The sequence below is a fragment of the Tyto alba genome, unplaced genomic scaffold (assembly GCF_018691265.1).
Source record: "Tyto alba isolate M040663 unplaced genomic scaffold, T.alba_DEE_v4.0 Super-Scaffold_2, whole genome shotgun sequence".
In the NCBI taxonomy this organism is placed as follows: Eukaryota; Metazoa; Chordata; class Aves; order Strigiformes; family Tytonidae; genus Tyto; species Tyto alba.
Window position 1 is genome coordinate 50,929,686 of NW_024881282.1, and position 27,959 is coordinate 50,957,644.

Consider the following 27,959-nt stretch of genomic DNA (forward strand, 5'->3'; position numbering starts at 1 on the left):
ACGCAGCACCTGTGTGTGCTGTTTCCCTTTACCTGATCAATTGTCTTTTCATTGCAAGAGAACAACAACAAAATCCCAATAAACCTATGGATCCTAAGAGATCTTAACCACATGCTTCTCATGTCATGCCAAGTGTTAACCCTCAGTCTAAAATTTCAGTGGAAAAAAACCAAAATATTGACTAAAGCCTGTTAATTTATGAGTTCAGTACTACAATAACTGTGCTATAAGAAAATGATAAATGAAAAGAATCTGTCAGCAAGCCATGAACAACATAGAGAGAAATGACACATGATTTGAAGTGCTTTTTTTAAAAAAACAAAACAAAAACCAAAACAAAACAACAACAACAACAAAAAAAAACCACACCAAAAAACAAACCGAAAACCACACAGGTAAATTTGCTAAACTTTAGGTAGCTGGTTTCTGCATGCATAGCCCTAGTTAAGCAGACAAAACCGAGGAGCTGTAAATTTTCTTTTAAAATATAAACTTTAGAGAACCTAAAAGTTTCTATGTTTCACGTTATTTAGGAACAAAGTAATTCTACAAATATTTTCAGTATATTATGGCTCTGTGAACTTTGAAAGTCTCCTCTCCATCCTCTGTATTAATTTTTTCTGGGCTTCCTGTGAAATCTGTAGTCCAATTAAGTGACAAAAGATGCAAATGAAACCACTGAGGCTTTTTACTTTCTGGGTAGAAAGCACAGTTCTATTTTCCTCCTTTTGTTATTGTTTTCCAGTTTAACAGCTTGCTTCCTTACCACAATTCTGATTAATTTCAGAGGAAAAATTATTTCGAATCTCAATTATTTACAGTGATCCAACAAATTTCTAAGGCAAAAAAGCCAGTGCTTAACTGAATAAGGAGAAAAATATGAGCCCCTCCGGGAACCCAGAGACTTACAACATTTCTTACTTGATCTTTTGTGTTGTATTGATGCTTCCTAATTTCTTCTCATCAAGAGGGGAACATGTGTGCTGTTCTCTACAAAGATTCTCAAGTTTCCTTCTGTAAAGACTAGTAACTTCTATAATGTTTCTCTGTAAAAGCAGAATTTTACTGTTTGTTCCCTCCCCTCCATATATGTTTACAGGGACTGACATATCCTCTGAATCAGGGTCTCTGAAATATAACTAACCTTATTCCATTTCAAAGCAACAAATCTCTTCTCAAGAATTTAATATAAACAGAAACCCACATCTGAAAACATTCTCACAAAAGTATCCCTCAGAACCTAAGTTCTATTCTAAAACTCCTACTATTAAGGGAAGCAAAACATACACTAGATATAGTCTTCTGTGAGAGGTTTCTGTAAAATATCTTGGTATCAAAAGTGCTAGAGACTGAAAAAGAGAGAATATAGTGCACAACTGAAGCAGGTTTCTTTTACAAGACAAACCCATTTTAATACTTCAAAAAGAACAGAGCTGAAGATTACCCTCAATAAATGAATGACTTTTCATCTATGAATCCAATATTTCAAAACAGGTCTGTCTGGTACTGCTTCATGAAGTATCAGATCTAGTCCAAATTCAAATAAGCACTGCTGTTCTGCCACTCCTGCATCACATGCCTAGGAGCACTCAAGCTATGAGTCCTTACTCCCCAGAACCTGGTGTCTGCATCTGTCTCAAGGTATTCTGGTTTTAAGAAGTGATCCTCTTGCCTGGTTCAGAATAAATACATTCATAAACAAGAACAGTCACCTGCCTTCCTTATCACAGCAGTAAAGTCAGGACAGCTTTTGTCTACCTGATATCAAGGATATCTGGAACTGCAGCTTCCCAAACTGCCGGTTACCAGTCTGCATACTCCCTCCATTGCTGCACTTTAAACACTGGCTCTCAAAGCTGAGCCTTCACCTGTGTATAGAACTGTAATGCCATACTACAGGTTGCTCAGATCTCTGCTTCTTTCAAGCACTACATGGGAGACAAAGAGCAACACACTTTGCCGCAAAAATAATTCTCAGAAACTGTTAGAGAAAAGGCTCTCTAATGGTAAACTACTTACCCAGCTTTGCTCTAGGAAAGCCAAAACAGTCTGGAAACTGCCTTGGAAGCCAAAGCAACACACTGATAAATTATTCTGAGGAACAAGAAACCAACCTGTGCCAAGCATAACTTTTTCCCCAAACAATCTGGGATTCTGGGACAAGAGCTAGCAGCATATAGGAGAAAAGTTCACATTCACATTTAAACCCTCAAACTGAAGCCTAACCGAGCATAACAAACAATATATGACAAATGAAAGGAAAAACTCTTCAAAATTACTTCTGGGGCTTTCCACAGTGTATCATTAAATTCAAACACATATTGCCAAAACGTAAAACAGAGTAATCACAAAAGCAAGCTATTCTTGAGGTTTACTGACTCTTCTGCTCATCTTATTTTAATGAATCTTAAGCATGTCATAACATGTTCCTGGGAACATATCCATGATACTTTAACATGCTATTTGGCAAAACCCCAAAGTTAGCTTGTATGTTTTTAACTTCATGTCTTCTTATCATGTTCACACACACACCGCCCCACAATATTTTGTAGGCTATAATTAACCCACAGCCTGCAGTCTGCTGAAATTCCTTCCCAACTCACAGCTATTTAACAAATTTTACTTTTACAATGGTGTAATACCCCATTTCAAAATGTCACCTCCTTCCTGCTCTACTTTTAGGACATAAATATAAAATCTGCCTACACTACACAGCACCACAGTGAGACTTGTAATGAAAAACAAAGTCACCAAATTTTTACTTTAGTGATGTAATGATAAAACAAAACAGTACTGAAATTGAACCTTACAACTTCAAAGCTGATTTTACTGAATTAAATGCAATGTTATCCTGAAATATATAATTATTAACAACATACACTTCTGTATGAACAAAATCAAGTTGTTTTCAGGGATTTTTTTTAGCCTTTGCCATTTGAGCTGAAGGAACACTAAGGATTACAAAGAACATCTATTTGCAGAACAGACCGTGTTAATATGAAAGTTTTAATCAAGGATTTTTTTTTTTAAGGGGATAAATGAAATGTGATTGCTATTCACATGTCAAAATGCAGAACTCACCCAGCTTCTGTATGGTACTAATGCTGCAACGATACAATCATGGAACCTTGACTAACTTTTGCTATGATTACAGAATACTGTAAAAGAAAACAGTATACTGAAGTGTAACAAATATTGCATTCCATTGCAATGCACTGAATGCAGTAAACCACCAACAGCCAACAAAATAAAGATGCCTATGCCCGATCCCTTTTTAACTTATATTAGGTAAATTTCAGATTTGGGAAAACTATCAAAGAGAACACTTTTCTGACAAATCTTGAATAAAAATATTTGCAAAAAAATTTAAAGGCACATATAAAAATAAATATACTTGCTTCAATTTTGCTCTACCACTCAATGTACATATGCATCCTTCCAAGGCACATTTTATTAAAATCTCATAAAAGGAACACATTACTATACTTCAAAACCACTTCCTTCAACACCTCATTGTTCAATCTACTGCCTGAATATTTTAAAGAGCAAAATCTTACATTTTGATAGCTATCCCACTCCCTTAGAATAAGGTTCTCCTAAAAGAACCTTAAGTGCACTGAAAATAGCTACCTACCTACACACTGTACTTTTGCCCATTAATTTTTTGGCTCTGCTGAGGTAAGCAAATTTTGACCGATGACCACTTCCTGTAAATGAAGTAGATTAATAAAACATTATTAGTAAAAATATATTGTTATCTTCCAAGTGTCCTACAATTCTTACTGTTTCATAAATGGAAAAAAAAAATTTCAAAACATTTTGTGTACTGAAAATAATACAAAAATAAACTTAAAAGCTTTTGAGTAGTTTTAAAGCAAAAAGCAAATTCAATGAAAAGCAATAATCACATACAAACTAAAGCAGGAGTCATTAACTATCAAAATTTCATTAAAAAAAACAAAACAAAATTAGTACTCTTTTGGAGATTTAGGAAATCTAATTAATTAGTAGTAAGCTCCTCCTCCCCTCCCCCCCCCAAAAAAGATGTTCACAACATGAACTAAAAGGCTACAGAAATCTAACATATCTACAAACCCTTTGTTCAAACAGAAAGGCACAGATGCCTTGATTCTGTAAAGACAAGTTATTCCAAAAATAATACAGAATTAGTCTCATAAGAAAACCACATAAGAAATCACAAATGCTCCCAAAATTATTTTTAGCTGTCTTTTATTCTCTGCTAAATCAAATAAAACCTGAATGCGGGCCAATTCTTTCTATTGTACACCTTAGAGGGAATTTTGCCTCCTTATAAGAAATACAGAAATGCTTAGGGAACTACCCTTGGGACAGCAGGGGAACAAGCTCAAATTCACGTCCCAACAGTTTTCAGAGATGACTAGAAAAACACCACCACAAACTGGAAGCACAGAATCTGTGTTTCCAAATCCAAAGGAGAAGGAAGGAAACAAAAAACATTCCCAACATGAATTTTGGTTCACTGAAGAAATAATGGGAAGGAAGAAAAACCACTACCAAAACACAACTGGGAAAGCAGCAGCTCTGACTTTTTGGGATCTCCAGAATCAGTATGCTTTGGTTGTAACTGCTACAGGAAATTAACAACTACACTGGTTAAAAAACACATCACCCAAGCCTAGAAAACAGAGGCATTCTAGGATCCTAAGTTAGTAAAGGAACCAGCTATTGCATGCAGTGATAAAGTTGTAATTTTTTTTCACCAAAAAAACAAAAGGCACATTCACACTGTTATGAGCACTGCACAGAAGAGGCACAGCACAACCAGTTGTGGGTACTGCAGCTACAGGATAAAACTCCAAAACTCCACCAAGTGTTTTTGCACCATCCCTTCTCGTACTACTTTCCTAAAGTTCCTCACCTCAGAAGAGTGGCAAAATTTCAAAGTAGATTTGCTAAATAATTCATGTACACTTGTTCCGCAAAACTTTTTCTTCACCTTTAAGTAGTTTAAACAGAACCACTTTAAACAGAAACACTTTACTGCAAGTATCACTGATGCACTGATACACTAAGGGCCCTATTCAAAGTGGTTACTGTTGAACATGGGCTTAAGTGTCTGAAGAAAGCAAACAAGTTCCCCGGGCCCACAGCAGCTACCCCTGTGGTCCCCAAGGGATTCAAGCATGGCCCCAGTTCCAGGGCTGCAGCACACAACCAAAACCTTAGTTTGCCAATGTTGGGGTGAAGGGAGGAAACAAAGCAGGAGAGGCTGCCATCCCTGACATGGCTATAGCACCCTGGGGTACACCCAGCCTCATCACGTCCTGCGAAGAAACCGTAGGACACCAGGCAAGCTGCTGTCCTCCTTCCACTTCCAAAGGCTGCAAAGTCAGTACACACCATCAAAAAAAGTCAGCAGAAAGTTCCAGGTTTTCCTGGTTCTTTGAAGAGACCTGGCCTCAAGTCAAGTGCCCACAGCAGACAACCCAGAGACACTCTCCCTTCTCCAGCACTAGAAAAGAGCCTTAACACTGCCCGATGTGAGTACGACTTGGCACCATTGGTATAAGGTTATACCTGACAGCTGGTTCTTCACCTGACAAAATGGAAATAGTATCAAATACCGTGGACCACTCCGGTTTATTTTTTGAGAAAGGGATTTTTATAAGAACTACATCTGCTATAAAAATACAAATTATATCACTGAAGCCTTAGAGGCAGACTGATCCTTTCTGCCTGAGAAGGGACTGGATCCTTAGAGAGTTCCAACACTGTAAGACTTTGGAGTTCCAAGACACCCTTGCAGGTAGGCTCTAAACTCAGAATGCATTCCTCCACATGCAGTAATGCTGCTTTCTTTACTTGTCTTAAAATGTTATAATTTCAGTTTTAGCATCCGTACTTGACAATATTAAGTATTTCTTCTAACACTCTAATCATTCAGACTGTATTACATTTCTTTTGTTTCATTAAATACAGACTTGATACAACTGGAATGGCTCTTTCATCCAGTCCTAAACCTATCAGTGGGAGCACGCAACATACTTGACATGCAAATATAAAAAAATCATAAAAGAAATTAGAGAGAAAGGGTTATATACTTTTCCTGAATAGGCATTATAAAGTTAGTCACAGAATAAGCAACTGGTTTTAGGGTATAATCACTAAGTATAATTTCAGCACAAAACTAGACTTTCCCTTTCCCTTGCAAGACAAAGGACTTCGATTGCAAAGCTTCCCTAGGCAGTGCCACAGAAGTTGGGTTTCAGTTCCTCCTTCTCATCTCTTTACAGCATCAACACCACTAAAGCAGCTTTGTGTTCAGTTCCAGCAGAAGAAAAGTGTCATCACTTTATAACACAATCTGTACCAGGCCAATTCAAACAGCACTTATGAAATTCCACAACAGTCCAGCCCTGTCATCCCTGGGATAGAGATTAAGAAAGCAAAAGCAGGATCTTAGTCGAGTACCAAAATATGACTTGAGAGCACTATAGTCAAACCAAATTGAAAATAAATACATTTTGAATGAGAAAATGTTAATCTTCATAATTTTGTTACATATGTATATAATGTTATATTGAGAAGACAACATGCTAACACAAATATTAGCCTATTTCATATATGCCCACAAATTCTATTCTGATTAAAATCACTGTACTTCCACCTCATTACAGGGCTTTTGTTCTCTGTTTTATGAGAAATGAGAGTTCTTTGGCCCAAAGGTTATGCATCAAGCTGTATTCTTCTTTTACAAATTAGATGTTAATATGTTGATTAAGAATTTTGCAGGAAATGGGAAATTCTCCCTAGCAAAGGGACACCTCATATTCAAAACAGGCTAGCAGCTGCTACCATCTCCTGGATGGGAGTCCCTGGCTCTTCCTGAGCTTTCACTTCCGCAGAAGGCAGAAGCCATTGTCTACTTGGTAACACCATCACTGGTTCTCAGACCCACAGCAGACTTACTTTACAGTCTCCCTGAGGAACCTATACCAATGTCTGACCATACTCACCAAAAGTCCCTCCAATCTTTGAAAAACCCCTTTGTACAAACATCATGAGGATCTTATCCTTCCCCAAGGGCAAAGAACAGCTTTTCCTCTCCCTCTCCTTTTGCATTTATGAGGTACACCATTGCACTTTTTTCCCAGAGGAGAGCAGCTCCAGTTCTTCTGCTCTGCTCTTCCGGGCCATCTCTGCAAGACTTGTGTTCCTTTTCACTCCTTTTAATGGTTAATGTACTTCTGTAAGTACAGTACTCCATGTGAGGTCCTAACATCTTCAAACACAGCAACAGTATTTCACTACGATTTGGATATGGGCACTCCTACACACACATCCTGGAACGGCGCCTGCTTCCCTCTCCCCCAACAATGTACTGCTGCTCTGAATGGCTTATTACACCCCACAAGCGCTACATCCTTCCCTGCTAATTAATCAGTCCTCCTCTATATGCTTGTACTATTTGTCACCTCTGCATTTGCCTTCCTATGCAAAATAGGTGCATTTACTTCCTCTTCTATCACCCAATAATTCAGAAAAATATCCACAAGTACTAGACTCGAGAAAATCCATGAAACCTATAGTTTCCCAGTAAAGTACTTATACTACAGTTTTCCAGATAACGTGTGACACACCTCCTTAGTTTAGTTACCTACACCAAACCAGCATGTGCCAAAGGCTCTTCTTAAAATACACAGTATCTACTGCTTCTTTATTCAGATCTTCTGCTCCACCACAGGAGAATACTGGATCGCTTTAGCAAACTTCAGTTTTGCACTAAATCTCTTTCAGATTAAGCTTCAGGAGCAATACACAAGTCAAATTCAACCTATAGCACAGGTTTAGGTTTTCCAAAACTTCAACCAAGTGACAAACCCTCCATTCTAACAAACTGACAAAATGTGTTAACAGAAAAAGAAAACCACCAAAAAAGCAGACAACACATTCTAAGAACTATCTTATTTTAAAAGAAAGTTAGACACAGAGGAGTAAAGGTCACAGAAAAATAAGTAACAACATGTTTTTTAAAAAAAGAGAAAATGGGTAATAATGATAAATTTGACAGAAACGGAAAATCCAATCATTTTCTCAAACATCAGCTTCCCTTTTTTTTCTCCCCCTCCTTTGATTTTCAGAAATACTATTCAATATTCATATTGACCCAGTACCGCTCTGAATTCCAGACTATACAGCTTGGACAACTGTCTCCATACAAACCAATTCTAACAAAAAAAATACCAGGAAAATTGGAAAATACTTCTTCAAGCATTCCAAACTTTAACATGGATTAATGCAAAGCTAAACCAAAGATGTCTGTGATGTTAAGACCTTAGGTTACATACAGTAAGGACAACAGGATGTATTTCACTATTGGAAAGGTTTCATTATTTAATTTACAAATCCCAGTAAAAATGACAAAACAGTGTTTATATTAAAACACATTAAAATATGCATGTCATTTTGCATAACATTACCTCTTCACCAAGTTCAGATAATACAGTCTGCTTCTATTTGTGATACCTTAGTTTAATATTTGCATTTTGAATACTGCAGAAGGCTGCCTGCATCTTCCGCACAGAAGAATGAATTTGAAAGATATTTTCTCTGCAGTCTCATACTCATTAATCTTGACTGATGAACAGTTTCATTATTTTCAACTTTGATTTGCTGTTTTTATCGTTGAGAATTAAATCTATTTCAGCACCTTCCTTCGAATTCAGATATTCCTATACTGCTTTGACTTTACATACTTGCAAAACCTTCAGCTGATCAGTGATCTTAATCCCAACCACTTCACGTCCCTTTCAGGAACAAACTGTTGAAAGATTTTTTTTGTAATTCCCCCCCCTCCAAAGAAATAGCTCCCTCCTCCTGTCTGTACTAACGCATAAATAAAAAGTTTCTCTATGTAATGAGGCCCTCTTGCATGCTCCACCAAACCAAGCAAATCTGCAGCACAAGGTCTTTGTCAGTAATGGAAGAGATCAGAAACTGACAGCTGCACAAAGAATCCTGCTTTCAAAAGCAACGCCTGAGCTTGCTTTACAGTCAGTTAAGAGAAGTTTCAGGGAAAGAATCGCTCCCCAGAGCGACCTCTTATCCACTGACTATAAAGGGAGCCTGAAGAGGTAGGTGAACCAGATTCAAACTTAGTAGTTAAACATAAGCAAGGCAGACCTACTCGCTGCATTTAGCTGAGCATACTTCACATTTCCGCTGATCTTAGTGATTGGAACAAAACCAATAATCCTCAATTTGTCATGCCAGAATTCTAATGGCTCATGCTAAAGAGAGTATCGCTGTTTTATTTGTCACACAGAAACGCAACCACCATCTAAAATGAATTATTAATTAACTATGCACAATAAACTAAAACAAAGTTTACCACTTACTGTATTTATCTGGAGCCCATTTACTTATGCTCTCACATACTCTATTTCAACAGCATCTTACACTCATCTCAGATGGCTCTAAATTGCCATTAATATCTCAGGCTGCAGCACTTGAAGCCTGAAGTAGAACAGACACCAGTGATTGGATTTAAAACATTCAAAAATTATTTACAAACTGCTCAAATATGCAGAACTTTGGCAGGAGCACAAAATGACTACACAAAAGGTAGTTAATGGAAAACAAACATTAAACACAAAGGACTCATAATCTTTAGTTACGTTTTACTATAGACACTACCACTATTAACTCGAGTGGGAGACAGCTATCAAAGCAGAACCACTGCTGCTTTGCAGACAAATTCACCTACATGACCCAAGTGTCACACCTGTAAGTACAGACACACAGAAATATTCACATAAGGCTTCTGAAACTTCGTACTGTGCAGGTAAAGTGAAGTAGGGAAAACGAAATACTTGAAGCTTGTTCTAGTATCAGTTTCCCCTTTAACCACTTCAGGAATTACGAACTAAAAAATTATCTTTGTTTCCGTATAGAAGCCCAAAATACAGTAACAGTTTCAATTCAGAAAAAGTCACCATCTGACTATTATGAAGAAAAACAATGCAGGAAAGTTATCATTAATAGCTTTAACATATTAATGAAGATCATCCTCAAGCATCCACATTTCTTCATACTTCTCTGTCCAGTTTACTTAACAAAAAAATAAACTTCTCTACTTGGCACCTTACAACCACATTCTTGTTCACTTGCATCATGCAGATGACCGAACAATCCTAGCAGAACAAGGATTTTCATTTCACCAAAGTTAGAGGGCAGTGGTATAACAACCCATATATCAAGACAGACACACATACACACACAAATATGTGTGCACATGCATATCTCAATGAAAAGGTCTCCCTGCAGACTACAGATTTCAAAACCTTTACAAACTGGTAGCACTTAAATTTGGTTCTGTTAGTTGTGTTTTGTTTTAATTTGATAACACAAGACTCCTATAAAGTAAGCTTCCTTTTATCCCCCTCGCCCCAAAAAGTTCACAAAGGAGTAATGGAAGAATATTCAAAGTCATAAAACCTAAGCAGATATTCAGTTTCTGGCTAACAATATTCACATGCAATAACATTTTGCAATTTGCTCCTTTCAAATTTCTTCATTAGCCTGTATGATTTGACAACTCCTTTTCATCCTTCACTTTTAATTTTAATTCCTCCTCATATTGCACCTCTGACAACACAACTTAAAAATCCACATCTCTTATCTGTGCACAAACTGATGCCTTCCTCAGTATCTGGGATGGAGTATATACACAGAAGACTTCATCTATCTTCAGTGAATTTCCTATGGAAGACTACTTACTTTTAATAAAGATGACTAAAAATGATGAAGCATTCATGTAGTTAGATTTCAGATTGTCAAAGATCTTCTAAACAGATAAAAAAGGGCAAGTAAATGTCACCACAGAAATGCATAAAATTGCAGCATTCCAAAGACACTGACTCTATCCACATTGCACAGATGTAACACAGGCTCCCTATGAATAACCATGTAGATAAAAGGAACTTCAAATGGGTATATGGCCAAAAAGGAATTTAAAAAAGAGTAACTATCTAGTTGGGGCCAATATAGGAAGGTGTTTACAATGTCAGTGAAATTACACAATTTCCTGTTGATACTATATGCTTCTATGGTCTTGTATATTTGTTCCATTACAGCTACCTAAACCATCTGAGCTGCTTTAGGTTCTCTTATCAACAAAGGACATTTCAAAATATCCATTGTAGGCGATCGTTATTTTAATCCCCAAATTTAATTCAAGAAACATTAAATGAATATTATCATAACAATTGGCAGACATTACTGCTGGAAAAAGGAAACTGAAAAGTACCTTCAGGTTCCCAACAATATGCAGAAACAGGTCCAAACAGGAACACAGATCAACAATTTTCTCACTGATCTGAGGCAAATTTTGACCCTGCTGTGATCTCAAAGGTGTGCAAATACCAGTACACATCACTGCAGCACTAAAATTAACAGAGCTGATATTTCAGGAATTTTTCTCTGAATAGGTAACAGAGCTGACAGAGATCCAACTGCAAGACCTGTGCATCCCATCCTAGATTAAGTGAAACTAATTAAAATTAAACTTTATATTGGAAGGAGTAACCCATTATGCAGACAATCCTAAAGGCTGCCTTCTACATGGTAAGATAGGCATCTAGACCAAGACTTAACAGTTCTGAATCCACCAAGACAGAAAAGCTTTCACAGATACTATGTCCAGAATCACCCCAGTCAGCTGCATCCAACTGACTAGACGTAAACAAATTTCATGGACACTCGGCTTGATGTTTAGTCTCCCACTGATATTAAAAAAAAAAAAAAAAAGAAAAGAAAGTTTCAGGTCAACAATACAGTTTCTTGAGTCTCTATATCATTATTATGATAAGAAAGGAGACATCACCATACCTTAGTGCCATAAAGAAGCCAATCAACCAGTTATTTTACTGTTAGCAGATTTGCATCAGTTAAAAAAAAAAAAATACAGATACTTCCTCTGTGAGGCTCACTTCCGTATTTCCATTTCAGTATCTTGAAATCAAGAGATACACCGATTTCTTTGCTGACTGGCCAAGAGAACAGCCAGTCCTGAAGCCCTAAGGAAAAGGGAGGAGAGAAGATGAATGCTTAAGTCTAAAATTACTCCACCTTTCTCCTCCTTTTTGATATTAGAAAAACAGGCTGTAAAACCCTTTCCCTGTGCAGGACAGTGAAACTTGCTCTAGTATACAGAGAAAGTACACACTAAATACAGAAAGGGAAAGGTAGTAATGAACTGCAGCACAGCAGTAGCATGACTGGTAAGTCTTGAGGCTAGTGCATCAAGAACAGGAGAGAGTTTGTTGTGGGTTTTTTGTTTGTTTGTTTTTGGTTTTTTTTTTTTTTGTTGTTGTTGTGTGGGGTTTTGGGTTTTTTTATTTTTCTTTTTTTAATTTAGAGGAAGGAAACTGCAGGCAGGGGGACAAAGAAGGCAATATGAACCTGCTGGGACACCTAGAGTGACAGCAACAGAGAGAATATTGGCAGGTCGTAAGTACTGGAGGTAACACTTGTGAAGCCTTCAATTCTGACAATATTTTTATGCAAGTCTGAACAGAGAGTAAGGAAAAGCTAAAGCTGAGGTCTTCAAGCAGTGTAAAAGCCACCTTGCTTGGGAAAAAAACGACAGGAATAGGCAAAAGAAAAGATGCTCAACAGAAGTCACTGTCAGCTAGAAACCCTGGCAAAATGAAAAAAGACCATCTGTTCTCAGGCCAAACAGCACACATTTATTAAAAGGTAGATCCTTTACAATAGATACAAGCACCCTAGCAAAACACAGATATATTCTTGCATATCCTGGGCTTTCTTAGAAAACCTACCCCCAAACTCTGACTATTAAAACTTTTCTGATCATGTCAAGACAGCCAGACATGAAGGCAATGGCAAAAATATCCCTCTAGGAACCTGGAACTTCTGACTTTTCTTTCCAACAGCCAAGGAAGCAGAAATCTGCAGCAAAGCACAGTTGTACTTTGGCCAGACCAGCAAGTAAGAACAGCCTAGCTGCTGCCAGCTACTGCAGAATACCCATGAGGTTGTGGGATGCTTCCCTTCCCTCTTCTAATACACAGGACATTGCAGCATCTGCAGTTAAATCCCAGAAGTACAGCCACTGTCCCACTAGCATCTGGGGGTGATGCTCTCTCTGAAGGACAAAGATGGCAGAACACCTATATTGGAAAGAGAAGTTATTTTACTCCCAGATGATGGGGGATGACAGAGACCCACTAACGTACTGCACAAATCCACAGCCTGAAGCACATGCCCACAGAGGTTAACAGACATCCATCTCAGCTGCTGTTTAATAAAGAGATAAACAGAAGCTTTTGCACCTAGCCACCATATTTTGGCCCTATACCACACACAGCTTGAAGAGACCATCAAGCTACTACTACAGATACCAATGATGAGTAGGGTGACTAGATTTAAAGGCCAGAAACTCCAAGTGAAAAACTGTGCAGCTCAGGGAAAAACAAAAATAGCACAGTGTTGTCAGCAAACAGGGGAGAGCACCAAGAATACTTCAGCTAAACAAGTGCAAAGGAGAAGAGGTCTCTGGTTCAGGTAGCTGTAGGCATACAAGGATCTCTGTGCAAACACATATGGCTCAAGCCTCAAAGGTAAAACAATCCTCACATCTGTCTGAAACCTGCAAAAGTTTTTTTTTTTTTTAGTATAGTTAAAGGAGTACTACATTCAATAAGAAGTTTGGGCAAAGATGCTAATAAGTTAACTAAATGTTTCTCAAACTGTTGGATGCAATATCTGACCTCTGGCTTTACAGCACAAGCAGCATTTGGCAGTGTCTGTGGAAACGGAACTGAGACAGTCCTGACAGTGACAACTTGGCTTCTGCATGCCAACAGCTCAGCACAAACCAACACCACTCACCTAACCACACCTGCACTGTTACTGCTTTCTTGTTTAAAGTTGGTCAGTATACATCATTGCAGCTAAACAAAATTTTACACTGAAACTGTATTTCATTCTATTTCACCTAACATTATATTTCTCCAAGTTCCACTCTCCTTATTTCTTCAAGTACTGTATGTTTATGTGGAGCTACAAGCATGTTCCTGACCTAGCACAGTCAAGCACTGATGCAGAGATATTTTTATTCAAACAACATAGCTCAAGCACAGGTGCATGTTTCTTCTCCAATCTTTTCATTTAACCTGACACCCCAGTACAATATCCCATGAATGTTTCAAGCATTTTAGCCACTGCTGTTTAAATGGATGTTAGATAATCCCAAAATGCCTTTGTTTTTAGGGTGCCAGTACAGCAATTTTACAGTAATACAGCAACAATAGCAGAGCAAAATAAAAGTGCAATTCATGATAAACAGCTATATACCTCCTAAGTAGGACCTCCTATTACAAGGATAAGGAGACATCCTTCGCCCTTAATATACACATACTCCTTAGAGACAAGAGTACATGACTTCAATAAGTACCTCCTGGGGACTTTATTAAAACCACAAAACAGTGGTTTATGCACTTGTCAGCTCTGCTTGCAAACAAATGCCTAATCATCAGAGAAAGTTACTCAAAATATTGTTAGTATTTTTGCTTATTTGGTTTGAGAGCACTTTGCAGATCACTGGTTTCACTCTTACTGGCACTTCCCAGTTTTTCCATCGATGCTGTGTGCTGCTCATGCACTCCTGCGTGTCCACACCAACCACAGCAACAAACAGAAGAAACAACCCTGCCCCTGAAGAGCTGGCAGGCAGCAGAGGGTACACCAGGAGGAGAAGGAGGAAGAGGAGGAGAAGAACAGATTAGCAAGATACCTTTGCTGATAAGCAAAAGGGTCTCTGCAGAAAACTGTAGATCAGCAACAGAGATGCAGGGGAAGAAAAAGTATATGAATAAATGAAAAGACCTCACAGTATAATATTCAGAATATGTTAATGGAAAATGTCAACTTAAAACAAATCAGCAGTGTCCCTTCAATCAGTCTTCTATTTTCCTTTCACACAACCTACTCTTCAAATGGAAACATTATACACACAATTAGCCTCACTGAAGTCAAATCAGAATCTCATGTCTTAAATCAAGCCATGTTTAGCGTAGGACCAGGACCAATCTCTCCCCAAATGCAGGTTCTTTTACACACAAGGAATCCTACTGATATCAACTAGGCCCAGTCTGTTCTAAATTAAGATCTGAAAACTAAGTTGCCCCCTTCCCCCTCATTTTTTTTTTTGAGGGACAAGGGTTGTAGAAGAGCCTTTTCCCTTTCCCTTCATTTTTCCCCTCCTCTTGTTTTAAACAGACAGCAAAGAAGAAAAATTCAAGGAGAAAAATATAAAAAAGCACCGTGATCTACAACTCCCCAGTAATAACATATCCTTCATACAGGAATTTCAAGAAAAGCTGGTTTTCACATTAAATATCATAGCGTATTCTTCCGTAACTGAATGTTTACCTGCATAACTGTCTTTGGACAGGTACACTAAAAATTTGGACTTTACTGCTTACATTTCAACACCAGATAACAGATAATGACTTAAATCATTTCAGTCTTTGCAGAGTATCTATAATTATCAAGCAAAATTACAAAAATCTAATTGCATTTAACATGTAAAAGTATGGCTACAATTACTCCTTCTAAGGCTCATCCAGACTTTACATCACATTTATAGGAAGGAGCAAGGCAGCACGGTCAATTAACCAATCTGTACATCTCTTCCAGCTGAGCAGCGTCTGGGTTATTTTGCCTTTGATTAGAAAACTCTTCTTTATTCCTGAATGGTAAATCCAAAATACCCAGGAATGAAATTAAGTTTATCCATCTCCTCTTTCATAAACATGTTTGGTTCTCAAGTCAGAAAACTATTCAGCCTTTTGCTCTTTAGATTGAAAGAGCTAAACAGCAAGCTTTTCTTCTGATGTATTGCAGATAACAATGCAAGACCTCGTTAGGTCAAATTCTTAGTTCACTACTGTTCATGACACTCCACACTCTTAATTTGTTGACACACCAAGCAATTCCACCCATCAGTTCTTAAGGCACTAGTAATATTTAGATGACAGCCAACGAAAAAAGGCCAACCTTCTAAAGTAAGCACAGATATATCTGAAAGCACAAGGATCTTGTAATTAAAAACGTGCCAGTACACAGGCACTCATAAGTAGCACTCTCATGCAGAGCACTACTTTGATTATTTTACAATGTATTAAGGATCATTCTTTTAAGGGAAGGTACATTAGAATACTTCAGGTTTTACATCAAATTTCAGTATTACAAATGTTACTATGTATGCTACACCTCCTGCGGTATTTAAAATTAATTAAGCTTCTAGGAATGAGCATCCAGAGATCTTCTTGACTGACTATATGTAATTAAGATTAAAAGATATGTATGCATAATAAAACATTTTAAAAATGCTCCAAAGCCAACGCTAATGATATTTACATAGATTTAAATGTAGAAATATACAATATTTTTAGTAAGTTTTCTCCATATCATCCTCATTCTTCCTCACATCCAAATTTTTCTTGCTAGATATTTGCCAGCCTTTTGTCCCTTAAAAATAGCTCCTGTAACAACACAAAAGCAACAAGTATTTGAAAACCCTCCATGACAAATCAATTAAGAAATAATGCTGGTATAATCTCTGCTCTTGTACATATCTGGACTTCCAAATATGTCTTAAGTTACAATATCAATATGCAAAACAATTTTTTGGTAAGTTTAATACATTCTCATAATAAATTATTAGAAAAAAGTATAATAGAACAGTTTCTGTTCAGATAAAAAGATGACTCAATATTATGTCTCTTTTAGAGTTTGCTTTGAGTTGAATTCGCCATGCCCTATATCCATTTTCACTCACTTCTGACAAGAGCATAAAGAGTAACTGAGACAGGGAAAAAAAAAAAAAAAAAAACAACAAAGGTCTCAGTACCTCTTCAACACCAAAAGCAACAGAGAGGGAAAATGGGGCTGACAGTATTACCAAAGACTGACAGTGAGAATTAGTATGGTACAAGTTATTCTACTTTTCCTTCCTCTACATGTTATCAATTAGTCTCCAAAGCTAAAATTTCATATTGAATACCTGTTAGTACTGGGTAGACCCTAAGCAACTGAGAGTAGTAACAAACAAAAGTTATGGGGAATTGTTAGCATATTTTGCTACTACACAGAAGAGCAAATCCCAGGTTTATACTCTACTGAAAGGCATGGGGTTCCTTCCTTCATTCCATCTCTATGGATAGAATGCAAGAAATGCAGCTTCTGTTTCTTTACCTAAAGTTTGAGAAGTGAGACAAACAGAACTTACTATAAAAACTGTTAGTCGTAGAGAAATAAATTCTATAAGCCTACTATAAGGGATACTCATCATGCAGCACCTAAGAGCCAGACTTAAGACTTGCTACTAGAAAGGTGGAAGGTCTGGCTCCTGGAAACAGACACACTTAAAGAAGCTGAGAAGTAATTTGACTGTTAGGAAAATATGAGAAAGCTACTCTTGAATAAGACAGACATATAGACAAAAACAGAACAAAACCAAGCCAAAACAAAACCTGAAGAGGAATCTAGAGCAATGCAAGATGACAGATTTTAAGTTTGTTCTCGTAAAGTTTTTTTACCATAACTCATTTTGCAGATTTGTCCCAACAGACCTTTTCTATTTTGGCTTAGTAGCTTATTAAGTGACTTTTGTAAAAAGGTAATACTGACATGGAAAACAACAGGACCTTTCTACCCATATGCTTACTGGCAAGTTACTAACCTTTAAGTAGGCATCAAAGCAGAACGAAAATGCAGAAATTATTCTGGAAATGTTGTGCAAAAGAAGTACACTCACTATAGCCAGTTACAGAAAAAGGCATCCTATACAGAAAAGGATCTTGGACTTCACCTCAACTCAAGCAATTTCAAATGGATACTCCGTGAAGAATCATATTAGTCACATCATGAGCAGACGTACAACATCTTACTTCAATGACACGTTTAAATTAGTGGGCGAGCCAGCACCTTGCTCCATCTATGAAATATTACATCTATGACCTCCAAAATCTAATTTTATGAGAAGGACCAAGAACAGCAATAGCTTCCTAGATGACGTTTAAGCTGGAGAAGAGCCCAGGAAACTACCTGAAATATCTCTTTAGAAACTTGTTCCTGTCTTTCCCTGATGTAGCAGTTCTCTTTAATTCAGCTGCCTCGCTGAAAATCAGAGATAATTGTTAAAGCCTAAGGCAGTGCTTGCAAGCTTGTCTAGCAACGAACAGTGAAAAAACGACCTTCCAGACTTATCAGAGTAAGCTCTGCCAACTAACTTCTCCACCAGTTCTCACAGCAACTTTGTAGCCACTTACAGACTGGCAGGATCTCATGGGTTTATGTTTATTTGCTCATTTCCCTGTCTTACAGGTACCTGTGCTGGCAGGCTGTTGTTTGCCAGGAAGGTTTTATGAATGGAGGTAAAAAAAAAGGAAAAGCAACGCACTTTATGGCAGTGATGATCATAAATAGTCTGCTCAGACATGGCTGTATCAAAGCTATTGCTTCGCAGTTGACATTTTATTTGGAAGGCTGATACCACAGAAGTAAAACAGAATAGGTTTAGATCATTCTTCCCATATCTTTCTAGGGGAAACCAGCACCTTGTATAAATGGTTTTTGTCTCTTGCTTCCAAGAGAGAAAAACGTGATGCTGTCCTGAAAAGCTCACGTTGTCCAAGACCTTCATTACTTTTTATATTCCCACACTTCTAAAATCTCTCCATCTAATGCTTTTTCACTTTCTACACAAAACACCTTCTGCAGCCCATGAATGGTAACACTGGCATTTTCAAGAAAGGCAGAGAAGTAAAAATAATTCTAAGAGACAGAACTTATTCCTCTATGCCCTTGGAATGGTGAGCTGCAAGACCAGCTGCTCAGAATCAGAGAAATCATATAAATGAAGACCAGTTTAATGACTTCCACTTTACAAACCCTTAAACAGCATTTCAGGGGACACCCACCTACAGTCTTGTATGGTACCTGTTTATCAAATACTAGTACTTTCCAGAACCCTTTGCTGCCAAGACAAGAGATCCAGAATCAGCCATCCCTCTCCTCACTCAGCCACAGAAAGGGAATCCCTGGATCTGGACATTTACTTTCCATAAGAAACCTATGGGAAGGTCCTTTGAGCTACCTGAGGAAAGCTAGACTTAATGCCTAAGTAACACCTCTGTTAACCCTTTAACAAAGGTATGATTTACTTAAAAGGTTAAGAGAGATCTTACTTCAGTAGGCCCTCAGGTAGTTTTAAGCATTCTAATAATCCAAAGTGTTTGCTTAACAAACGTTTGCTTTGAAACAAATAAAAGACACTACTCTCGGTCTCCTATCTGGACAGAAGCTAAAGGTATTTTTAAGCAAATATCATGCTTTCAATTTCTGTATCTCTCTTTTACTCACCATTCTGACCTTGAGGTCAGGATCAGAGTCCTCTGCAATACCTAGTAATATAACAGACATTTCTCTGCACCATATTAGACCTCAGTGATGTGATCTGCTAGTTCTCAAGAGGATAAAAGTTGAACTATTAACTTAGTTTAATGAAACTGACACTGTGGGTTTGAGATGTTTTGAGGCACCTTCCAATATACAATCCTAAATTTAACTTTTACCATAACAAGGTTCTACAAGGAAGAAGTTAACTTGAGAACTGTTTACTGAATTCTGCAAGAATGTAAAATGTAGCAAAGCCACATCAGATTGTATTATCCCTCAAAACAAATCTATATGTATAAAAACAATTGCCCGGTTTTCTAATATACACCCAATGGCACATCAGTTTGGAGACTGCAACTCATGTTTTCAAATCAAGAGTAAACATATACTTTTCACTACAGAATTAAACAAATAGAAAAATTCCAGAAATCTCTAGACTTCTCTGTAACAGGATAAAGGGAAAAAAAAAAAAAAAAAAACCTTCATTGTTAAATCTATTATCTGCAGTATTGAGAAAGTCTTAATAGCTTTTAATACTAAAATTAAATCCAGCAAGGCTGATGTTTAACACAAAAGAAATTTCACTTTTTAAAAGAATTGATCCTTCAAGAATCTTCAGAGACATGAAATATAACTTAAAAGTTTTAACTAAAGTATGAAAGATCATAATCTTTTCTAATTGGCATAGTTACTATTTAATGCCTCTCAGTATGGCTCCAGTGTAAAAAAATCCTTTAAGAAAAAGTTTTCAATTAAATACAATTAACCCACTCATACTTTTCTTTCAGAATAAAGCGTTCCTAAATTATGACCAAACATCCCAAGATAAAAAGAAACTGTTTCAGTAGTTTACTCCTTTGAAGTGCATCATGATTAACATGTGTCAGTTACATGATGTGTATGGGAGTAATATACTTCTGCTGCCCTAGCGGAGGGTCCCCTAACTATTTCCATATCTACCTCTTTTCAGAAAAATTAGATTTTTACCATTACATTTCTTACGTATCTAGAACTCTTCTAAAAAGAAGTAAAAGTTTATAGTAAGTCCATCAGTATCAAGCACATTTCTACAGTTGTAAATTCTAATAGCCAATTTAAAGAACAAACACATCATAAAGATAAATTTTAACACCATTAGAACTCGGTGATTCTTGAGTATGTTACATATTTGACTTGACATAGACAAACAAAACTTCAATTTAAAAAAAAAACAAAACAAAACTGAGAGGCAATATAGCCTGATTTAAAACTTTGTTAGGACACAGAAATTGTGACAAGAACTCTAACTCATATTTTAAAGAGGTTTTTATAAGCAAGGTCAGTACCTTGGGATAACTTCATACTGTTAGCATGGTGGCCCAGTATGGGCCTTCTCACAAAAGATCTGAAGAGAAATGCAAAATTAGAGGACACTGAGTTATTTACTGAGCAAAAATTACAAAGCTCACAAACTTTTTATTCTGCATATTCTACACCTAATCCAATTTATACTGTTATAATTCTGTAAAAATAAGCATAAAACTAACACGTATTTTTAGTCAAAACTGGCAATGATTTATATATGCATCTGAGGGGGGGAGCAGACATTAGGAGTCTCCAAAATTAGTAAAGCTCTGCACTAACGCTACATGTCGTTATAAAATTATACCTTAAAAATTTACCGCACTTTTCAGCCAAAAGAATCTAAATAAATTTTATAAGCTACAGACTCTGGTTTTCCCAGACAAAGAAGGTTTAAGAGGAGAGAACACAGAAGTGCTGTGCTTGAGGAGCAGGCAGTAAGAAGCCAGTGAAGAGCCAGTAAACAAACCATAATTCGATACAGGCCTTTCACCGACAAGGACAAGCACCACAACACAGGCCTGACAGAGAGGGGAGAAGAAAGTATGAGTTCAGAATTGATCCCTTACAGAAAAATAGGCTAACCACATTCTCATTTGTGATCTCAATAAACACTACTCACACACGGAGGCAGTCTTCAAAAAATGCATAATCCCATAGGGATTCTACTAACTACACATTGTTGCATGCTGCTTTTAAAAAAAAAAAAAAAATATTCAAAGGTTTCACAGTTTATACATTATGCTGTAATCGCTATAGTGATACAAGACTTATTTAGGTTCCTATGCTTTAGGACAAGTCTAGCATCACTATTGCCTATTTATATAGGGAGATTTTTACTAAAACCCTGGGTTACGGGCAGAAAATGAGACCTGCATAGTAAGAAGAAATCTCTCTACCTGGAAATTGAAGCATAAAGGGGGAAGTTTTACTCCATCAACCCACAATGTCACAGTTACATATTAGAAGTCCATCCTAGTGAAAACTACTGATTGTTCATTATCTGCAGCATATTTGCATAATGTATAGATTTGCTTTATGTGTATAGCCACAAGTATAGTCTGAACAGGAGGAAAAGGGTACAGCAGCACCTACACTGACTGTATAATCTGTAATACACATTACAGTAACACAAATACTCTGTTCAGTTACGCTTACTCATTGAGAGAGGAAATGCTCAGTTATGGTATATGCATGTGCTTTCAAGGATACATAAGAATTGCTTCCATTTCTTTCCCTGGACTTCCAGAGGCCTAGATACCTACCTTTTAGCCAGCTGAAGTCAGAAGAGAGAAAATTTACCTCAAGCATTAAAATTAAGTAGAAGAAGATATGTGGGATAAATCTGGATCTTAAATTGACATGCTAAGATTTATAGCCGAGTCTGGGTATTCAGTGTCTCACTTCGAAAATAAGAAAAAAAGAGGAGAAAATGAGTCATATATTACTTGAATAGACATCTTCATTACTTTCACAATAGTTTTAATGTAGGTGAACACACCAAATAAGACTAAAACCTTCACCTTGACTATGAACATTCACTCCTTGTGTAACACTTTCCCTTTTAATTGGCTTCACCCTTTTTCTCCATAATCCTCCTATGCCCTTACAACTAAGTATCTTCTGATACTACAGTATCTTCATTTGTAACACAAACATTTTTTTTATGTAGCAATAGTAGTCATTTCTTAACTATGAAGTTACAGCTAACTCCTGCTTTCCAATCTATTTTCATAAGTATCAGTAATATTCCTATGGATACAACTTCTCTCCTCAAGTAAAGCTTTTCAGAAAACAACACAAACCAAAAAAATATCGAGAATGCAAAAATACTTGTAAGCATTTAACTCCAGTGTCATTTTCAAAAGAAAACTTGGGCAGATAACTCACTTTGAAAACTGTATCATGTTTTAAAGTTAGAAATTCTGAAAACAATCCTGTAATTTGAGGTTTATCCAACATTTTTAGACTAGTGATTTTCCAGAAATTTTCTATAGCTCTTCTTATATTCTATATTCAGAGAACTGAACAATAAAATGCATGCACATTAAAAGGCACTTTAATCTGGGCCTTGCTTAAAATTGCCTTCATATGCACTACTTTGAAAGAAAAAGCTATGAAAACATACAGATTTGGTTTTACTTTTAAGAGCAACTTATATTGCTACAGACAGCACAGGCACTAATACTGTGTTGGATAATCTTAAATCATTGCTTTTAAGACCTCATATTCATTCACTTGGCCAAGTTACAGAATGCACAAGCCTTTCATGCCCAAATACTTCCTTCAATCATCTTTCAGGCCAAACTGATTTATTTTTTTAAAGTAGCTAAGATAGTTCAGTCATTTCTGAATGTTTTTAAACAGGAAAATATTCCCCTCCTCCACCTGGAAAATTTCAAAATCTAGTCTGTTGGGATGCTCTAGCACTTGAACACTGCGCAATACTGACAAGCAGGGCATGTTCTTGCCTTGGGAAGGCACTGTGTACCATCAGAAGGAAAACCTGCTCAAGTTTACTTCAGCTGTTCAGTGCTGCAACACCGCCTCACTCACCTGCTACACTGAGATCATACAGAATTTCGCAACTTCTCTCTGCTGATCTACAACACGTTTCACCTTCTTTCATGAAACCTCTGTGTGATGGTGTAAAGGTAAGCCTAGCAACAGAATAGCTAAGGACATTTCATCCTAGGACTGAGAAATACTTTTATCTTAAAAATCAGTTGAGTGCCATCAGGAGGTTAGCTAGGACACAGAGGAGGCTGGAGTTCACAACAGGAACAGAAAAAGAAACTGCAGAAAGAGACAGATGTCTAAGATGCTGATGGGGAAGTGGAGAGTCCCAAAGATCCAGCCACTACAGCATGTGGAGCTCCAGACCCCAGACCCACCACTTCTGGATTTCCTCATTCTTTTGGTGCACAGCCAATGAAGGACCACTGTCAAGATGTACCTCAATTCTAATTAATGACACAGAGACTATAGAAAGAAAACAACGTCTCTAGCTAAGATGTTTAAATGTCACATATGTAAACTGATTTTATGCCTGCCTCTTAAGGTTTTTCATTTGTTTTTTTGTTTTGTTTGGGTGGGGTTTTTTAAATAATGCTGGGGGATCCACACCAAGATTTTCAAAACTGCCTTCTGCTTGAAATATCTCAAGACTCTATGCAGAAGCATTAAACGTTCACAGCTGTAAATTAAATGAAAGATACTTCTGTTATGAAATATTAAGCCAATGCCTCAATTTTTCTACTTGTAATGCATGGCTGTCACCTCTGTGAGGCAATATAAAAACACAACTTTTGAAAAAGCATATTATAAAGCACTTCCATGAAATTGTAATGAAGAAATTGGGGAGAAAACATTAATCCAGAATTTACTTATAATTTTGGATAGCATGATCTGAACCGTGGGATTAAAAAAGAACCACCTCAGTGAGTGAACACCACGCATCCTGTCTAACAAATGAGGCCAGAGTCTTCTGGGAAAAACACCGTTTGATCAAAAAACTACATAACAGTGATATGCAGATGGAACCTGACTTAGGAAATAAAATCTTCATTCTATCATTTCATAAATTCAGATTTCCTTGAGTTTGCAATTTTAACAGTCATCAAAGCAAGGGTTTATGTACTGACTGAGGGAGAGGTTTGTTTGTAACAGAACTTCAAATGCTCATATAAACAGTGACCTACATCCCTCTCAGTTTATGAACTGAATATGTGACAAGTTTATGACACGGCAATACAAAGACTAAGTATCAGAAAGAACAATGAGGTAATCCAAACTTCACTTTTCAACCTTAGATTGCTGAGGAAGCAAAGAAACTGAGTGAAAATAATAGATGAAAAAGAGTAAGAAAAGTACAGGGACAAAAAAAAACAAACCGTAGGAATACATAAGGTCGAAAAAGGAGGCATTCTGAGAGCACAGCAGACAAAAAAGGCTAGCTAAAGAGTTCTGCATTTACTTAAAATCCTGTCTTCAGATAAAAATTAAGTTCACAGCATCAGGTGCCTATACTAACACTGGGAAGGCCTTCATCACTTGATGGAACAGCTGCTCCTCTCTAGATTTACATAGTAACCCAATTCAAAGATTTCTGCACCAAGTGAAAAAAATTAAACTTGTAATAGCTAAAATTTCAAAGCATATTCGATATTACAAAAAATGCAAAGCAAATGAGTATGTAACGTATACAACCTCCTCAGCAGTGTTGCATAGGTTTTTATCACTATCACTTCATACATCAACCCCAAGTTTAAATTAGCTCCTCATAAAAGATGCGCAATTACAAGGTATCACTAGGAGTCTTATTCTTACTGAAGGGATGCATTTCCATTAGTAACCTAGCCATCTGTAATTCTGATTTTTGCCAATTTTATTTTGTCAGTAAAACTGTCCACAGAGGTCAGACTGCTGACAGAAGCAGGACCTGGTGAGGTTTCCACTGTATGACAAGACCTTGCCGTGGAACCCAAACCAAACCCACTCTACCAGCGGCTGTCCAACTTGTTCTAAGAGAGCACCCTTACCCTGACACGGCTGGACTCTCAACTCTGAGAGAAAAATACTGAGTGGCTCTTCAGAGGAGGGAGGAAAAAAATAAAAGAACAAAGGATAATGTGGGCAGAACCATGGTAGCTGCATTCAGAGAGAAAAAACACACCACCAAAGGGAAATTTCTTTTGTTAACCAAGGCAAAACTTGGTATGTCTTCTGCGTTTGGCACTACAAAGCATGAGGGCAACCGATTAGGCAAGACCATTTTCACTTTTTTTTTCTTCTGTTTCAGTACTAAGAGTTTAACACTGACAACTGGATTATTTGAAATGCTCTTCATGCACAGCAATTTCAGAAGCTTACCTTCTAAGCAAAATCTGTATGCATTTTTTCATTTCCAGTAAAAACAGTAAAAGATATTTTAATGTGTCACTACAATTATTAGTGACTAAGAGTTTTCACAGAAAACATGTTCACAACCAAAATACCCATACCTCAAAAGGATCAAAACATACCCGCACAGTTTTATAGAATGCCATGACAAGGGCAACATGAGAGGGATATGAGCTCATTCTGACCCTGCGTTAGTCAATGAAAAACTACCCATTCATTTTACAAGTTAAAAGTCAAAAAGGCAGGCATTGAATAAAACTGACATAAAATTTCAAAGTTTTACTTAGAGAGGAAAGGTGGGTTACACCATCTTCCACAAAAATCTAAAACTTTTTGTAAACAGAAAGCTATAGGAGGAGTGCAAGATAAACACACTAACTTCATAAAATTAAATTATATTAACAGGACGATTAAGCATTTAAAATAAAGAGTCAGCACGCGCTTTTCACACAAAAATAAAAAGGAACTTCTCACGTAACTCCCCTCTCCTAACAATTCCCCCATGAACCTAGTGATACCAACAGTTTCCTGACAGAGCCCTGCTCAAACCAGGCCAAGAAGACTCAGTGATAAAATGCCAGCAATCGCCAGGCCTCCTTGACATTAGCAGTCCTCTCTTACCAGTGGACAGATGCAACAACAAACAGCTGTGGTGAGGAAACTCTGGAATACACTCTTAAAAAGACTGGGCGCATAAATACTGAAATACACAACTCCTGTGTTATTCTTGCATTTGGCTTGCTGAATTACTACTCTAGAAAAAGAGGAAACAATACCAAACAGAACAGAGGCACATATTTACTATAAAAACACTGCATTTTTCTTCTACAAACACAGTATTAACTGACAGGCTAGGCCTGGACTGACACATCAGGCACAGAACAACATGGCCTGGTCTGCACAGGCTCTTCCTCTCCGGGATGTTGCCCCCACCCTTGCCCTCCTGCTCCTTGCCTTGTCTACCGAAGGTGCTTCCTTGCTCCATCAAGGTTAGGACACAGTCCTGGCCTTTCTATGCAAAGAACATGGCACTCGTGAGTCCCTCAGGGTGAACAGACAAATGCCCTTCCTTTTCCCAGAGCCACATTGCTCCAGCTGTGTCCCAGGGCTCTTTGGAGAGCCCAGAACTGAGAAAAAGGCAAAGCATTGCTATTCATAAGGCAAAGTTAAGTGACAACGATTTTGTGCTGAACATCCTGCTCCTTGCTCTCACATATTCAGCAGTTCCTCAAGAACAGGAGGGATTGTCTCCCCACCACCGGGGTAAGGGAATGGTATCCACAGGCCCCCATGAAGGGTGGTGCAGCGCTTGGTGGTCCATTGCCCCCCTCACACACACACACACACACACACACACACACTGGCTGGGTCAAGAGGGTTTCTTAAGATCCACAACCAAAGAGAGAAGACAGAGGATGACAGGCCTTACAACTGGCTGTCACCTACTGTCATTGCCCACTCTTCCACTGAACAACCCAAGCCCAACCTAGAAATAAAACCAATCCATGCAGAAACGGCAGAAATATCTACCTAGCTGAACATGTATATATGCTGTTTAGCCTCAGGAAGACCAAAGGTAATCCACACTCTGCCAAAAGGTAACCCTCATACTGAAGCATGGGCTTCTGACAAGCTTCACAAATTTTTCAGTCTTTTGGGATGACCTCCATGGTTGTCCGAGAGCTGACATTACTTCCCCTGCCTCAGAGTTCTGGATACCTGAGCTAGACACTGATAGGAAATTAAGTAATTTGAATTGTTCAGATAAAATAATCATTAAAAGCATCTACAAAATCTCATTCATTCTTAAAGCTGCAACATAATGAAGAGACTATCTGCTTGTTTAGTTTTACAAGTATCTATTTCTTCTGGCTTCAGATCCCTTTGAATTCACTCTTTACTAAACTACAAGATCCCTCAGGGAAAGAGAAGGACCTTGTAAAATGAAGTACTTGGGATGTCAGTAAACAACACTATAGAAAATTAACTTTTATAAGGACAGTAACAGAACAATGAATGTCTCTGTTTTGCCCTCAGATTTTCAGACTCTCAACTTTCAGTCCACTACTCTGAAATTTCAGCTGTGCTCCTAACTTAAAAATATAGCACCTACTTCCAAGAAGTGGTGAAAAATGAGAACCAAGTTACTCTGTAATAAAGCTATAATTCTTGATAAATCCAATTTCTGTCCCTTAAATTATTTACGTATTACAAGTTTGTTCTGTACGGGTGTCATCCTATCAGCA

General features: G+C 37.5%; 1 protein-coding gene across 3 annotated transcripts in view; it reads right to left on the reverse strand.

Annotated features, from left to right (window-relative positions):
• Positions 1-27,959, reverse strand: part of CNOT2 (CCR4-NOT transcription complex subunit 2) — an 89,579-nt gene that overhangs the window by 52,869 nt on the left and 8,751 nt on the right. Inside the window, exon 2 of one of the 3 annotated variants that reach the window (XM_042792461.1) lies at positions 3,635-3,707. The exons of 1 other annotated variant lie outside the window; for it this stretch is intronic. The gene's annotated coding sequence lies outside the window, so the exon portion shown is untranslated. Of the gene's footprint in view, positions 1-2,019; positions 2,041-3,634; positions 3,708-27,959 lie in introns of those variants that run through there. One more of the 3 variants, XM_042792462.1, reaches the window with a different exon arrangement.